The 15,447-nt window shown below is 35.3% G+C and overlaps 1 protein-coding gene across 6 annotated transcripts in view; it reads left to right on the top strand.

Annotated features, from left to right (window-relative positions):
• SCAF8 (SR-related CTD associated factor 8) overlaps positions 1-15,447 on the top strand; it is a 252,202-nt gene that overhangs the window by 199,415 nt on the left and 37,340 nt on the right. The window lies entirely within an intron of this gene.

The raw sequence follows: 15,447 nt of genomic DNA, 5'->3' as shown, positions 1-15,447 counted from the left end.
AGGGTCAAAGGACTAACTCAACCAATATCACACCATAATCTGAGCCAAGACCAGCAACTTCTTGGCAGAGTAAATAGCTAGATTCAAGTCTTATCACTGACACATACTGGCTGTGCAATTGTGTAATCACAGGCAAGGAACCTCCCTGGTACCTTAGACAACTCTCAGGGACAGTTACAGATGAGTCAGTGGAGCATCTTAGACTAGACTAGTCTAGACCATACAATACACACCACACATCATACTGTGTTGGTCCCATCGCATTCCATCCCATCTGTACTACACCATCCCATATCATACCACACTACACAACAACACATCATACACACTGTGCCGTATTACCCACACTATCTCATACCATACCATACTATACCATGCCTTTTTCATATCTCCCTGTAGTGTTTAACCCCAATGCATTGTATTCAATAAAAACCTAATAAATACTAATTTTGATTTCTTTGAAACATTAATCAAAGGAAAGAATAAGTAAAATCAGTTCTTTGACTGTTTTGAGTAGTCAATTCATTCAAAACTGTTGATTTTGTAGTCCCATATTGATATGACTTTCCCTGCTTTTCTCCAGAATAACATTGTTTAATATATGCAATTGTGGTCAGTGAATTAAGATTCAGCTCTATAAGGACAGTGTGCTAGAGTCTGTAGATGTAAGAGGTGAATGAGTTTACATGTACTACTACAGAACTTGTTTAATAAACTCTATTTATTAAGTACAGTGAGTGGTCTACTTGGCACCATTTCCGTGCTTACAGCCTCAGGGCTTACTTAACCTCATTTGGTCAATGATATCTCAAGTCCTAACATAGCACAATTGGATTGAGGAAGGGAGCTGATTGAAAAAGTTCTCTCATGAGGCAAAATGTGTCTGGAAGCAGATGGCTGCTTCTGTGAATGAAGATGGTATCCTATTATTCCAGTTATTAGAGTAATTTGCTCTTTGAGTGTCTAATATTTACACTTAGAAAAGGAAGTATTTCTAAAATAATGCTTTTCAAAATATTAAAGCCCTCCAATATATTTTGACTCGGAGAATTCCATTTTATGTAACATGTATACATAAAATTATTTATCAGGGCAATACAGCTTAATAGAAACACAGCTGGATTTGGAATCAGGAAAGTAGGCTCAAAAATAGCTTCTTTCAATCTTTATTTCCTCAACAGCTTTTATTTCCTCAAATTCTTCAATATTAATTGTATTACCTACTCCATAGAGTCATTTTTGGGAGGATGCTTTGTAAAAACTAAAGAAAAGTTGTTTTTAACAACCTGGTTATGGAATATATTTCTTTTTATGAATGGAGTGACATTGAGAATCAGTTACCAGAGCATTTCAGTTTTCTTTTTTACATAGCCATGGAAGCCAAGATCAGGATGTACCTAACATTTAGTCAAAATGCACTTTTAGCTAGGACCAAATTGTACCCAAACTCTTAGAGCAGTTTAAAAATGACAACTCTTTCCAATGGGGACAGGGATTGATTAAGGCATTTAAGACTCTCTTTAGGTCCCCACTCTCACCTGCCACCTGAGTGGGAGCCATTGTGCAGAACACTGACCCAGGCTATCCAACAGTACCCTCCCTCTCTTGTGGTTTCCATAATTGGCACTTACTTGTCTCTGAGATACAGAGATGAAAGTTCCAAGTGAGTTCAAAGTACTGTATTATTATTGTTACGAAAGAATCTCTCTGGCCCTTTGCTGGATCTTGGCTAACCAGAATACTGTGTAGTGGAATCAGACAAGACCTGCCAAATCTGATGAGACAGAAACTTTCTGTCTGTCTCATTCACCTAGGCTCAATTCTGTGTTGCCACATCACACAGCAGAAACCTAGTTCAGGGAAGCCTCACTAACTTCTCCATTTTGAGAAGAGAAGGTACACTGCCTGGATATTTTCATCTTGGCCATGGAGGATCAAGGAAAAGCTTAGTCATATTATTTGGTGCAAATGATGTTTTAAAATAACTTTTTAAAAATTCTGTTACCAATACATGACAATTTCATCTTTGCATTATTTCAAATTAACCCCCTTCTCTCTGACACTTTCCCCACTCTAGTGCAGAACCTCATCACTTCATGCTTTGAATATTATAATAGCTGCTGGTGGGACTACCTACCTCAAATCTCTCCCCACTTTAATATGTTCTCCATTCAGTCATTAAAGTGATTTTCCTAAAATGCAGGTCCAGTCAACATTCTCCTACTCAATAAAACTCCAGTGGTTCCAAGATAAAATATAAAATTCTCCGTTTGGCAGTCAAAACTCTTTATGGCCAAGCCCCCTCCTACCTTTCCAGTCTCCTTCCACCTTACTCCCTGACATGTCTCTTCAATCCAATGATACTGGTCCCTTGACTATTCCATAAATAAGACACTCCCATTTTTTAGGTACAACCATTGTCTCTGGCTGTACCCTCAAAACTGGAATGTTCTTCCTCTGCTCTGACTCATGGTACCGTAGGCTTCCTTCCAGTATCAACTAAAATCCCAACTTCTACAGGAAGCCTTCCACAGTTTCTCATAATTCCATTACCTTCTGTTAATTATTTTTTAAAAAAATTATCCTTTATATATCCTGCTGTGTGTGTGTGTGTGTGTGTGTATGTGTGTGTGTATGTGTGTGTGTGTGTGTATGTGCATGTTTTCTCCCTCATTAGACTGTAAACTCCTTGAGGGTAGGGACTATCTTCTGCCTTTTTTTAGTACCTTGAGGCAAACAACCTATATGCTCCTGGTACATGGTAGGTGCTTAATAAATATATATTGAATGATTGACATATCTTCTCTGGGTGACTTAGGGCAAGTTACTTAGGTGCTGTAGGTATCAACTTGCATTAGTTCAGGGAGTTTTCTATTTCAGTGAAATCAAAGCTCCTATCCCTATGCCTAGCTATAGCAGAAAGGGTTTTACCTCGATTTGGAGTCTTACTACTTGGGTGACTTTGACAAGTCACTTTACTTTTTTTTTGCCATAGTTTTTTTACCTGTAAAATGAAAGGGTTAGATCAGATGACCTCAAAGTTCTCTTATGTTCTATGACTCACTATGACACTAATGGTTAGAGGAATAGTAACATTCTTACCAAATATTGGAAAATTAGAGATACTTCATTGCATTTATGATCTCACTGATGTGGGTATTCCCTTCAGTAATGCAGATCATAACCCATCTTTACCTGCCATTCTAAGCATAACCTGAGTATTTTTGTCCATATCTTCCTATAAAGAGTCACTACACAGGATCCATCCAATATTCTGGGGACTTAATTCTTTCTTTTTTCTTTTCTTTTTAAAAAAATAATAATAGTTTTTATTTACCAGATATTTGCATGGATAATTTTACAATGTTGACAATTGCCAAAACTTTTTTTCCAGTTTTTCCCCTCCTTCCTCCCCCCCATGGCAGGTCAACCAATACATGTTAAATATGTTAAAGTATAAATTAAATACAATATATGTATACATGTCCAAACAGTTGTTTTGCTGTACAAAAAGAATCGGACTTTGAAATAGTGTACAATTAGCCTGTGAAGGAAATCCAAAATGCAGGTGGACAAAATTAGAGGGATTGGGAATTCTATGTAGTGGTTCATAGTCATCTCCCAGAGTTCTTTCACTGGGTGGAGCTGGTTCAGTTCATTACTGCTCTACTGGAACTGATTTGGTTCATCTCATTGTTGGAGAGGGCCAAGTCCTTCAGAATTGATCAGTATTGTTGTTGATATATATAATGATCTCCTGGTCCTGCTCATTTCACTCAGCATCAGTTCATGTAGGGACTTAATTCTTTCTTTTCTTTTGCTATCCTGAGGATATCAATGGCATGGATATATATACATGCTGTAAATCCATAGATTGTCCCTGTAAAAAGCGTAACTTCTTGCTATCTCTGATTTTTTTTTTTCAGTATAAGGAATACATTTATATACTTAAACCCATGAAACTAATAGCTAACATTTATATAGTGCAAAGCACTTCATAGGCATATATATGTATATATGTATACATATTTTTTTCACAAAATCTCAGTCGAGTAGATACTATTATTATACTTATTTTGCAGATGTAGAAACTGAGACTGAAAGAAGTTCCACAACTTACCCAATCTCACATAGCTAGGAAGTGTCTTTCTGATTTCACATCCCATCACTCTATTCAGTACACTGCCTAATTGCCTCCATCACTACACCTCCATTACAGGCTTTCTTTAAAACTTACTCATGGTAAGGAGCTCACCCTAGGGATTTAAAGGTTAGGTCAGTTGGACATAAATTCTGGAAAAGCCTTCAAAGGATTTGAATATAGTCAAGAGACAGACCATATTTCTGTTATGAGGGCCAGCCTAATAAAGTCTGGAGAGGCTCAGTACCAGAAAATTGACCCCTAGATGATGAATGTTTTAACCCTAGAAACTCATGAATCCACTAGGGAATGCAGAGGTTGTCAGCCACATAAGTCATGATAGTACCCAATCAATCAATAGGTATTTATAAAGTGCCTATTCTGTGCCAGGTATGTACTAAGACTGGTGGATACAATGAGAGAAGTAAGGAAAACCTTGATTTTATGGAGCTTTTATTTTACTAAGTAAGCAACTGGGAAAATTGGAAAAAATTAGAAATTTGTAGGTGTCACTTTGCTAACACTAAGAGCTGGAGATGAAAGTAGAGAGAATTCCATAGTTCTATGCACAGCCTGTGCATAGGTAAAGAAGCCAGGAGATAGAATTTTGGGTATAGGAAATACATTGATGATATTTCAGCTACTGGGAGAATAGATAAGATTACATATTATAATTGACCATATGTATATATATGTATGTATGTAAATTCATACCTATATGGGCTAGCAAAATTAGGAAAAGATAAATATTTGAAATTCACAGGCAATCCATTTTTTACCAATAAGATCAATCACTTCCACCCAAGGAACTTCTACTGGAGATGTTTAAAAAAGGCAAAATATACTACTTTGACTTTCACCTCTTCTGTTTCCGCTGAGTAGTTTCTAATGAATAGAGAAATGACTGCAAAGTAGGAAGCCCGAAGAAATCCAGGCTGGAGAATGGGGTCTATAGCAGCCCCTTGAGAGTAATCAAGAGTAGCATAAAGCCCTGTTGAGCTTTTCTCACCATCATAGACACTATACCTATGAGACATGGTTCTTTGGCACGATGATTTGCAAAGTTTAATCATGCTGAATGGTCTGTCTTTGGTGATTTCACAGCACCAGGCTGAGGGAAGATGGGGGCATTTTCCAAGCAGAACATATGACAAGGATATAAATCTGAAGCACTCATTAAAAAAATTTTTTTTATGGAACTGAGATACACAAGAGATCAACAGATTATAAATTAGACCCTGTTCTGTTCAATGTCTTCATTAATGACCTGTATAAAAGAATTGAGAATATGTTCATCAAGTTTGCAGATGATGCTAAATTAAGTGAGGTTGCTAATACTGTGGAAGATAGTAATAAAATTCAAAATGACCTTGACTAATTAGAAAATTGTTTCTATAAAAACATAACAAAAATCCAATAGGGACAAATTCAAAGTCATTCACTTAGGAACAAAAATAAGAATCCAGGGTAGGAAAACATTACTAGTCAAGAATATATATATATGTATATATTAAAGAAAAAAAGCTGAATGCATCAGCAATACTGATGCTAGTTTAAAAAACAGTATGATATTTGAATATATTAAGATGAATGTGACATGGTATGCTATTTGGGAGATTTTTGTTGTTTGTACTTATGTCTGACTGTGACCCCATTTCATTCTTTAGCAAAAGTACTAATATTTTGCCAATATTTTTCCCACTCTGGCTCATTTTACACATGGATTGAGGCAAATAGGGTTAAATGGTTTGCCCAGGATTACATAGCTAGGAAGTATCTGAGGCCAGATTTTAACTCAGGAAGATGAGTCTTCCTGACTTCAGACCTCACATCCTATCCACTGAAATACCTAGCTGCTCATAGCATGCAATACCTAGAACTAATTCTTTACCTATATTATACATTAATTATGTCCTTATCAGAATAGTAGTAATAATTTAAAAATAATAACAATGATGATGATAATTTCTGCATATGGTATTTATATTTTACAAAGTGATTTACATATACATTATCTCATTTGAACTTTATAGTCAACTTACAAGTCCATGGTGACCAAAAAGGCTCTTGCAGTTTTAGACTGCATTGAAAAGTTCTGAGTATCTAGAGCAAGGGAGTTATCATGTTACTTTGTTCTGCCCTGCTCAGACTACATCAGGAATATTCAGTTCTGGACATCACATTTTACAAAGGGCATTGGGAGCTAAAGAGTATCCCAGTGAGGATAACAATGATATTCAAAGGATTAGAGACTATACTTTTGGACAGTCTGCTAAGCAATTGCTATATAGGTACAGGTTGCCTCTATGCCAGGGCTTCTTTCCAGTCCTGCATTTCTGTGACTTTTTGAATAGGATGCTTATCACTTTTTCTTTCAGTCTGTGGAGAATCAAACACAAGAGAATAGGCTTAAGTTTCAAAGTGGGAGATATGGGAGAGCAGTTTTTATTATCTGGATTGTACTTGTACTGTACAGCCCCAACTCCTAGAGGCTTTAAAAAAAAAAAGCATAGATGCTGATAATCACTGGGAATGATGGTGTATAATTATGGTCCCTGCTACTGGGGAAACTAAGGCTGGTGAACCACCTGAGCTCAAGTAAAGTTAAATTAATATGGTAAAGAAAGCAGAATGGGGGGCAGAATATCTGAGGAGTGGAGCAACTTAGATGGAAAATGGAGCAGGTCTAAGCTTCTGCATTTCCAGGCTGAGTGAATCCAATCTCAGTAAGAGAGACAGAGACATAGAGACTGAAACATAAACGAAAGACACACACATAGTGACATACACAGAAAGAGAGACACAGAATGAGAAGGAGAGGGGGAGAGAGAGAGGAGAGGAGAAGAAAGGAGAGGAGAGAAGAAAATGGAAAAAGGAAAGGAAATGGAAATGGAAAAAGGAAAGGAAAACTAAAACTGAGCCAACCATAGACTTTTGATGACTTTTATAATTAGGATCATAGATCTGAAGCTGGAAGAGATCTCAGAGACTATCTGGATCCATTTCTTTCATTTTAAAGATCTAGAACCCAAGTCCTAAAGGCTTGCCAATATCACAGACTAGTATGTGACCCAAATTTTGCCAGGATGATGAAAGCTCATGTCATTTTACTATAATTCCTAGCATTCTTTCCACTGAACTATGTTTAGATATTCTCTGATTGAAATAATTGAGGACAGAACTAGATAAGCCTTGGTTCCATCTTCTAGGGATAGTCTGTGATCCAAAGATTTTTTTTTCCAGGGACCTTCACCGTGCAACATTAATTTGCAAGTTAAAACTCATATTGCTACCTAGTATCATTCAATAGTAATCAATTTGGAATTCAGTGAGAGATCGGACTTGTTCCCAGTATATTGCAGTCAAGATTCTGTGATGAAACTTTTCATTTTATTTATATGGTAGTTCATTTTTACTTATGTATTTTTAAGATCTTAAGAATTCAGCTAGCTCTTAAGCTTAAAACATGAAGAAAATATTATCTAATGACATGTTAGGAAAGTAAAGCCTGAACTCAGCTGCTTCCGTCATCTTCATTCTTTCAGAACTATACCACACTTCTAAACTTGAGTAAAACCTCCATTTTCAGACTTCTGAGCTGAAGGGGCATTATTATGAGATCTTTTATCTCAAGCCAAATGTCCATTGACATAGTGGGAGTTTAATCTGAATAAGAATCGTAGAGTCAGACACATGATCATTACCGGGACTCCTAATAGTAGTAATCTCTGATGTCTGTTTCTTATCAGAAAATGGGGGTAATTTTATTTGCCTATCCCAGGGGTATGTAAGATATAATTATTGAAAGTTGATTTAAAAAAATAAAAAGCTTGGGAGATCCCTTCAGGTGCTTTTTCAGTATGGACTGATTACCCTCTTTCTCTCCCCTGGGCAAAAACCATAACCACACTGTCACACTGTTGCTTCCAACTAAAAATGCTAATACAAACCCAGTCTGTCCTTTTTCATACATTTACATGAGTCATGGAGGTCATTACAAAATTGTCACTGCTAACCTCCTTACTGAAACAAAAGAAGTAGAAAGATCCTAGTTTTTGAATAATTTTTATCCTGATATAAATGTACTTAAAAAAAAAAAGCCTCCTGATAACTCACTTCTAAAACAGGCAGCTTTATGTAATGGAAAGAGTACTCAGTTTGTAGCTTGAAGACCTTGCTTCAAATACTAACTCTTATGTTAATTATGTGATCATGAGGTTTTGATAATCTAAAGTCTCTGAGCCTCAGCTTCCTATATTATTCCATTTGAAATAATAAGTGTTTTGCTAACTATAAAGAGCTATGCAAATATAAACTACTATTATGGTTTTTTTTTAAATCATTGCTGCTTCCTACTTTTACATTAACTTTATTTCCAAATAGATCCCTCCCTTCCTACCCAGAATGCCATTCCCTGGGACAAAGAATGTAAAAGAAAGAAGAAAAAAAAACTTTATCAACATCAATTAACACATCAGTAGCTGTACCTATAGTCTAGCACTTCTGTAAAGACTGGAGGTAGATGCATTTTTTTTTCCATTTCTTTTTGGGAACTAAGCTTGGTGATTACAATCATGTAACACTATTTTGATTTTGTTGTTGTTAGTAGTGGTGGTCTTTTTCTCATTTATATTCTTTTAGTCTGTGTTTATTATTTTCCTTTTTTGCGTTTACTTTGTTTTGTATCAGTTCATGTAAGTCATTCTATGCTTCTTTGTATTCATTATATTCCTTTTTACAGCACTGCAATAATGCATTATATTCACATATCATAATTTGATAGGCATTTATGTTGGTAAATTACTATTTTTTACTAATACCATAATCATAAAAATTTATATAGGGGTGGTATTAAGCTGATATCTTTCTGATTATTCCCCCTAATAGTACTTTCTACAAACTGCATTATTTTGGAGACTTTATTTTTTGGAGATGCTTTTAGAATTGTATACATAGATTGTTTTTGTAAACTGTGTTTCGTGTGAGACAGAGACAGAGAAGCACTCACACACACACACACACACAACACATACATACCTATACACAGAGAGAGAACAAAATTATAAGTATCCCTGATGAAAATATGTTCAAAGGAAAAATCAGGTTTTCCTTTGAAAATGGTATTCTAAAATCACATGGTTGATTAGAAAATCTAGAGAATACCTGGATCTATCTTGTCTTTTATTTGTTGATCTTATTTTTAAAAGCATTTGACTCAATTGTGTATATGTGGATTTAATTCTTCCTACTAAATACATGTATACATACTTGTATACATATAAACACATATATATACAGCCAAATATATACATATGTATATACAATATGTATATTTTATAAACAGAACATACACACGTATATAGCACATATAAGACTCCATGATAATTACAAACAGAAAGTAACCTTGCTGTACAGACCACTAATGATCAACCCCAAATGAGACAGCAAATAAGGAAATACATGCTCTCACAAGGTAGTCTATCTTAGTTAATGACCTATGCAGATTAGTTACTCCTTGGTCACATAGAGGTGCCATAGGTGATTTTGCTTACAGAGGACATTAGATTGATTGCAGTGAACCCTAGAATACTAATTATAAGGGTTTAGAGCCAAGATTCCGCAAAATTAAAGAAGCCTAATTACCTACTCACAAAACCAAAGTGGATAAAAATCATGTATAATCCAGATTATGGCATGGTTTAATGAGACATTTATTAAATTAAGCTATCACCACATATGTCTGGAATAAGTGCTACAGCTGGTAGATCCAAAACTGAATAGGAGGAAGAGACAGGTCAACTTTGCTTTAGGAAAATTGCCTAAAACTTTCAAAATACCAGATTTATCACAATTATTATAAAACCTATCTTCTTAACACCTACTTTCTCTGTAGACGACCAGTTTTGCAGTCACAAAGACCTGTGTTCATGTCTACTTCTGACATATACTAATGTTGTGACCTTGATCAAATTGTGCAACCTTTCATCCCTTCCATCCCCCCCAGGGCTTTCTAAGATTGTATGTTACAAATAGATAATTAATTACAGCAGGCTGACTTTCTGCATCAATAAATTCATATATCTGTTTAAAAATGCTATTTGACTATGAATTTTGGAATGCCAGAATCCTTGATTTGAGATTGCAAAAAAGTGACCCAAAGGCCAGTGGAAGAAGGAATACTGATGTAGAGAGACTGAAAAACTTGCCCATGAAAAGTGGTATACAGAAATCATCACCATAAAAGTATCAATAATGAGGACTAATAACTTGAACATTGCACTAGTTTCTAAGAAAGGATCAGAGGAAAGCTTCTAGTACATTAGATGGATCTTTTATGAAGAATTTTTGGAAAAACATGGGAAGAAATTGCATAATATAAGAAGCTTCTGGCTGAGTTTTTGCCACTTGAGAAAGTAGTCATATTGGTAAGATCATAAATCAGAGATTAAGGATTAGAAGAGACCTTAAAGGTCAATCACCCAAACCTATTTTTATTTCACTTTTTAAATTCATAGATGAGGAAACTGAATCCTAGTAAAGTTGTAACTTGCTCAAGATCACACATATAGAAAAATCAGAGGTAGGATTTGAACTCAGATCAGTTCAATGAGCTTTCCACTGTACCACACTCCTGAAGCATCAAGGCACTGAGACAGCTCCAACCAACTTGACCATCAACTCCTCAGAGCCAATGGAGACTACTCAGGGTCCTGAACCTAAGAACCTTTGTAGTAGCAAGGCTCTAGCCCAGTGACTTCTGCCATCATTCTGAGAAGTAATGCTTATGGAGATGTAACCTGGCAACTAACTGCTGCAGCTACATCTATTGAAGACTTAGAAAAGAAAGTTCTTTCTACCCTTGTCCTTGATACTTTCAAATGCTTTAACATCAGAACTGATGTGATTTCAGTGGTAAAAACAACATCGAAGAAGAAGCATTATCATCTGCTTTGCTGTTGCACCCTAAAGAGCACCAGACCTTTCCATTTAACTTTCAGCTGAAACCTTCCACATTCCATATTTGTGGTTTCCCTCAATAGAATGTGAGCTCCTTGAGAGCAGACTCTTTTACTCTATTTGTAATGCCCACTATAGCACAGAGCTTTGCGTACAGTATGCCTTTAATAAAGGCTTCATTCATTCATTCCCAGAAAATTTTATTTTGTGGTCAATATATTTCTATCCATCCAGCCATAATTATTACTTGCCAAAGGAAGATCTGAAAAATCATCAAGGTGAATTTGGTAGGAAGGTGTAATTAATAGATTCTGTTCTTCCCTTTTAGGTATTCTTCTAGGCACTTTTGTGAAACTAGCTAGCAGTCTATCTATAAAACGAGTAGAAAATCTCTCAGCCCTCCTGTAGATCTTATCCATCCTGCTTCTCTCACATACAGTTTGCTTTTATTCTGTTACTTTATTTTATTAATTATTTTCATGATTCTGCTCATTTCATTTTGCATCACTTCATAATAATGTTCTGGTTTTCCTCTAAAAATGTCCATCTTATTATGGTGTAATAATATTCCAATATAGTTATTTATCATCACTTCTTTAGCAATTCCTCCAAAAGATAATCATATAACCCAATAAGTAGTTTCCAGATTGATATTCCATTGTTTTTGTTTTTTTACAAAAATAAGTGTCATAAATATTTTTGTATTGAGCCCTTTTCTTCTTTCTCTGATATCTTTGAGGTTGTATAGTCTGCTCAAAGCATATGCCCCATGGAGTTTTTCAAATTCTCCCCAAACCTGCAATCTGGAATGCCTTTGCGCACGAAATTATCTCAGGCTTAGCTCTTGAAGGAAACAACAACAAAAAAAAAAAAAACAGTTCTCTAGCAAGATCAAATGAATACCATGAATAAATGCATATTGCCATCCAAGTGCTCTCTGAAGAAAATACAAGAAAATGTAACAGGTCAAAAGCCTGTTGGGTTATTAATCTTATATGTGTTGTGCATGTGCACACACATATGTGAGTATCTATGTGTATATGTTTGTACATATATGTACGTGTGCACACATATTTATAGTAGAATACTACACTTATTTTTCAAGTAGAAAATTTTTTGTTCTCAAATGTTATTAACTTTTCTTTTCAAGTGAAGATTGACAGTTGGAGTTCAATTAGTAACTCTGATTTGTTTATTTGCAGTTAGCAATGGTAGTGCCGTTAGAACTAGAACTAGAATTCAGACAGTATTTAATGTGGGGGAAATTTTTTTCCATATTTTCATTCCAGTTACCTCTGGAGGGAGCTCCTTGCAAATACAAGATTTGTTCTGTGCTCTTAGGCCAGAAACTCATTTTTTGTCATATCTTTTTGTATAGTTGATTACATAATAACCCTGAATCAGCATACAGGGACAATGCACATAAGAATTATGAAGCTGTGTGGTAGAAAAATAATAATTAAAATTCCTAAGATTTTGGAAACAGTTGGGATGACTACAAAAGGAATATCAAATATAATTAGAAATTCAGTACATCTTTTAATGTGTAGAAAAATAGGACTAGAAGAGACTTTGAAGTAGGAAAATAAACCCTACTTTATCCTAAAGTACCTATGCAAAAGAGGAATGAAATTCCCTCTTTCTGTAATCCATTGCTGTATTTAACAATTCACTGTATTGCTATAGAGTCCTCAAGGGATAGATTTATCATATTACACCATATGGACTTCCTGGCTACACTAGGTCTGCACTGTCAATAGGGATATCCTATTCTCTGGCCTATTCACATGGGTGTCACTTGTTTTCTAAGCTAATTAGGAAGCAATTGCCTGAAGATCCTTTGTTACTGAAAGTGTCTCTTGGGATTGATTATGATCACTGAATAAATGCACCCAAGGCTTCGATGTTGAGAATGGCCTCAAAAAACTTTGTTTATTTAATATATAGTGTGTACTCATATAGAACTTACTCATCCTAGTTAAGTTAGTTAAATTATCAAAGTAAATTGCCCTCACCCCGATGAAGTTAGGTAACCATTGCCAAGGAGTATTTTATAAGCCCCAGTTTACAAGTGGAACAGATCTATTGTAAATGTGAGTTCTTTGGAGGGTCCTCAAGGAATAAATGTTAGCTGATTGGTACTTGAGTTCTGGAATTTGAAATTTAACCTATTGTGCCTCCTAACAATGAAGCTCCTTAGAAATTAAAACCATCAGCAAAGACATACTAGTACACATCAGCATTCTCCTTGAAAGACCTAAAATTGTACCCTGCCAGGATGATGCTTAATAGGATTACAGAAACACAAGGACCTGCGGAAATCATTTACTTCATCCCTCTTGCTCCAGGCACACTTCATTGAATACCATTCTAGACAGACAGTTATCAATTCTTTCTCTGAAGATTTCCTGGGAAGAGAATTTCACAATTTCCTGCAGTAATAAATTCCAGAATTTAACTATGTACCCAGACTTCTCCAGCCTAAGAAAATAATGGATTTAGATGTTTGAAAAGGACTAACTTGATCATTGCTGGGGGAGGGGGGTAAAGAGAGGGGGGAGTTACATGCAGGCTTTTGTCATTGTGTTGGAGATGGAAAGTAAATGCCCTAAGGGAAGGAACCCTTTTGCTCTTAAATAAAAACTATATCATTTCAATAATTAAGGCAAAACCTAAAGGTTATCTTATTTTGCCTCCTTTATCAAGACAACTTACAGCTGTGTAGAATTGACTTTTATGCATAGGTAAGAAGTCCTTCCTATTTTTACAAAAATCTTTCTAATACGCTGGAAGCCCAGTTCTTTCTCTTCTAGCCTAAATGGAGACAGAGAATAGCCAATGAGAGTATCCAAGTTAATGAGAAATAGAGTATTTTGTAATTCAGATGGAAAATTCTAGGAAAAACCCTAGAAGAATCTGGAAGAATATAAATTTTTCTCTTTGTTAGCATGAGTAAAGGTTCCCTAATTTAATGAATGAATAGATAGTTTTTTTCTAATATTATCTGATGTGCTTTATACATTTAAACAAGGAAAATGAATTGAAATAATACACTCAGCCAGAACTAGAAAAAAGCCAAAGAGAATAGTGTTAAAGGACAATCAGTGAGTGAAAAGTGATAAGAGGAAAGACTCGGGATTCTTTTCCACAAAATCCCTTTTCCCATCTGACCTTTTTATATTCTTCTTTTGAAGGTCAGCTCTTATTTTTAGCATCACAATTGCTATCAATACAATGTTTATTCCTCTGACTTGGGGTATTTTGCTACCATTGTTCTTTTTCTCGGGTTTCCTTGGCGAAATCTGTAACTCAATCTGCTGCCAAAGAGAGTCTTTGTATGTTACTCTCACTCTCTGGTCTAGGATGTAAACCAATGGGCAGAAAATGGTGTTTTCCACTCTTACCCCAATAAAAGAAAATAAAGTGTCCATAAGTGAATTTTTTTCTCTCTCCAACTTATCCTACTACCTTCACCTTATTGGATTTCTCTCCTGGAAACCTGTTCAGCTCCTCTTAGATAATGAATGTTGAGAAAATTTGGGGATCAGCCTTGAAATATCTCACAAACAATCTAAAATCAGATATTTCACTTCAGATTATTTAATTAAACCTTCAAAGAGAAAGAATATATTTGAAGCTCCACATTATTTTAAATGTTATATTAAAGGGAAGAACAGGGCGGGGATGGGGGGGAACTTCTTGCCACCAAACTTTTTTTTTTTTTTTTTCTAGTTTTCTTCTGGCTTTAACAGCTTTGAGAAAAGCTTCCCTTATTCCTTTCTTTCTTTTTTTAAATTTCTTTTCTTTATTTATTTTTGCCTTATTAATTTTTTGCTGGTATTTCTTACCATCTAATGGACTATTATCTTAGAAAGTTGTTCTGATTTACTGCATTTATTTTTCCTTTCCCCCAAAATAATCCATAATTCATTCTGTACGGCAATTACAGTGGCTAGAAGTCAGGACTTGAAGTCAGGAAGACTTGATTCAAATACAAAATACCTGTATGACCTGGACAAACCACTGCCCTTCTGTCTGCCTCATTTTCTTCATTTGTCAAAGGGAAATATTAATAGCACCTATATGCCAGGGTTTTTGTGAAAATCCTATGAGATGGTATTTATAAAGCATTTTACAAACTTTAAAGTGCTATATAAGTGCTAGCATTTTAATTATGGCTGTTTATTAAGATTCTTAGTCTCTCCCCTCCTTATTATATATTTACAATCTCAATTGGCTAATTACAATTTCCCCATTATTTTCTGTATATCCTTATATCAGATTCTTGCCTTAAAAATTAATGACTCAAACTCATGGTCTCTTTGTCTCTCTCTTTTTTTAATGGCTGA

Source organism: Sminthopsis crassicaudata, chromosome 4, assembly GCF_048593235.1.
Source record: "Sminthopsis crassicaudata isolate SCR6 chromosome 4, ASM4859323v1, whole genome shotgun sequence".
Taxonomy (NCBI): domain Eukaryota; kingdom Metazoa; phylum Chordata; class Mammalia; order Dasyuromorphia; family Dasyuridae; genus Sminthopsis; species Sminthopsis crassicaudata.
This window is presented reverse-complemented; position numbering and strand designations above follow the sequence as displayed.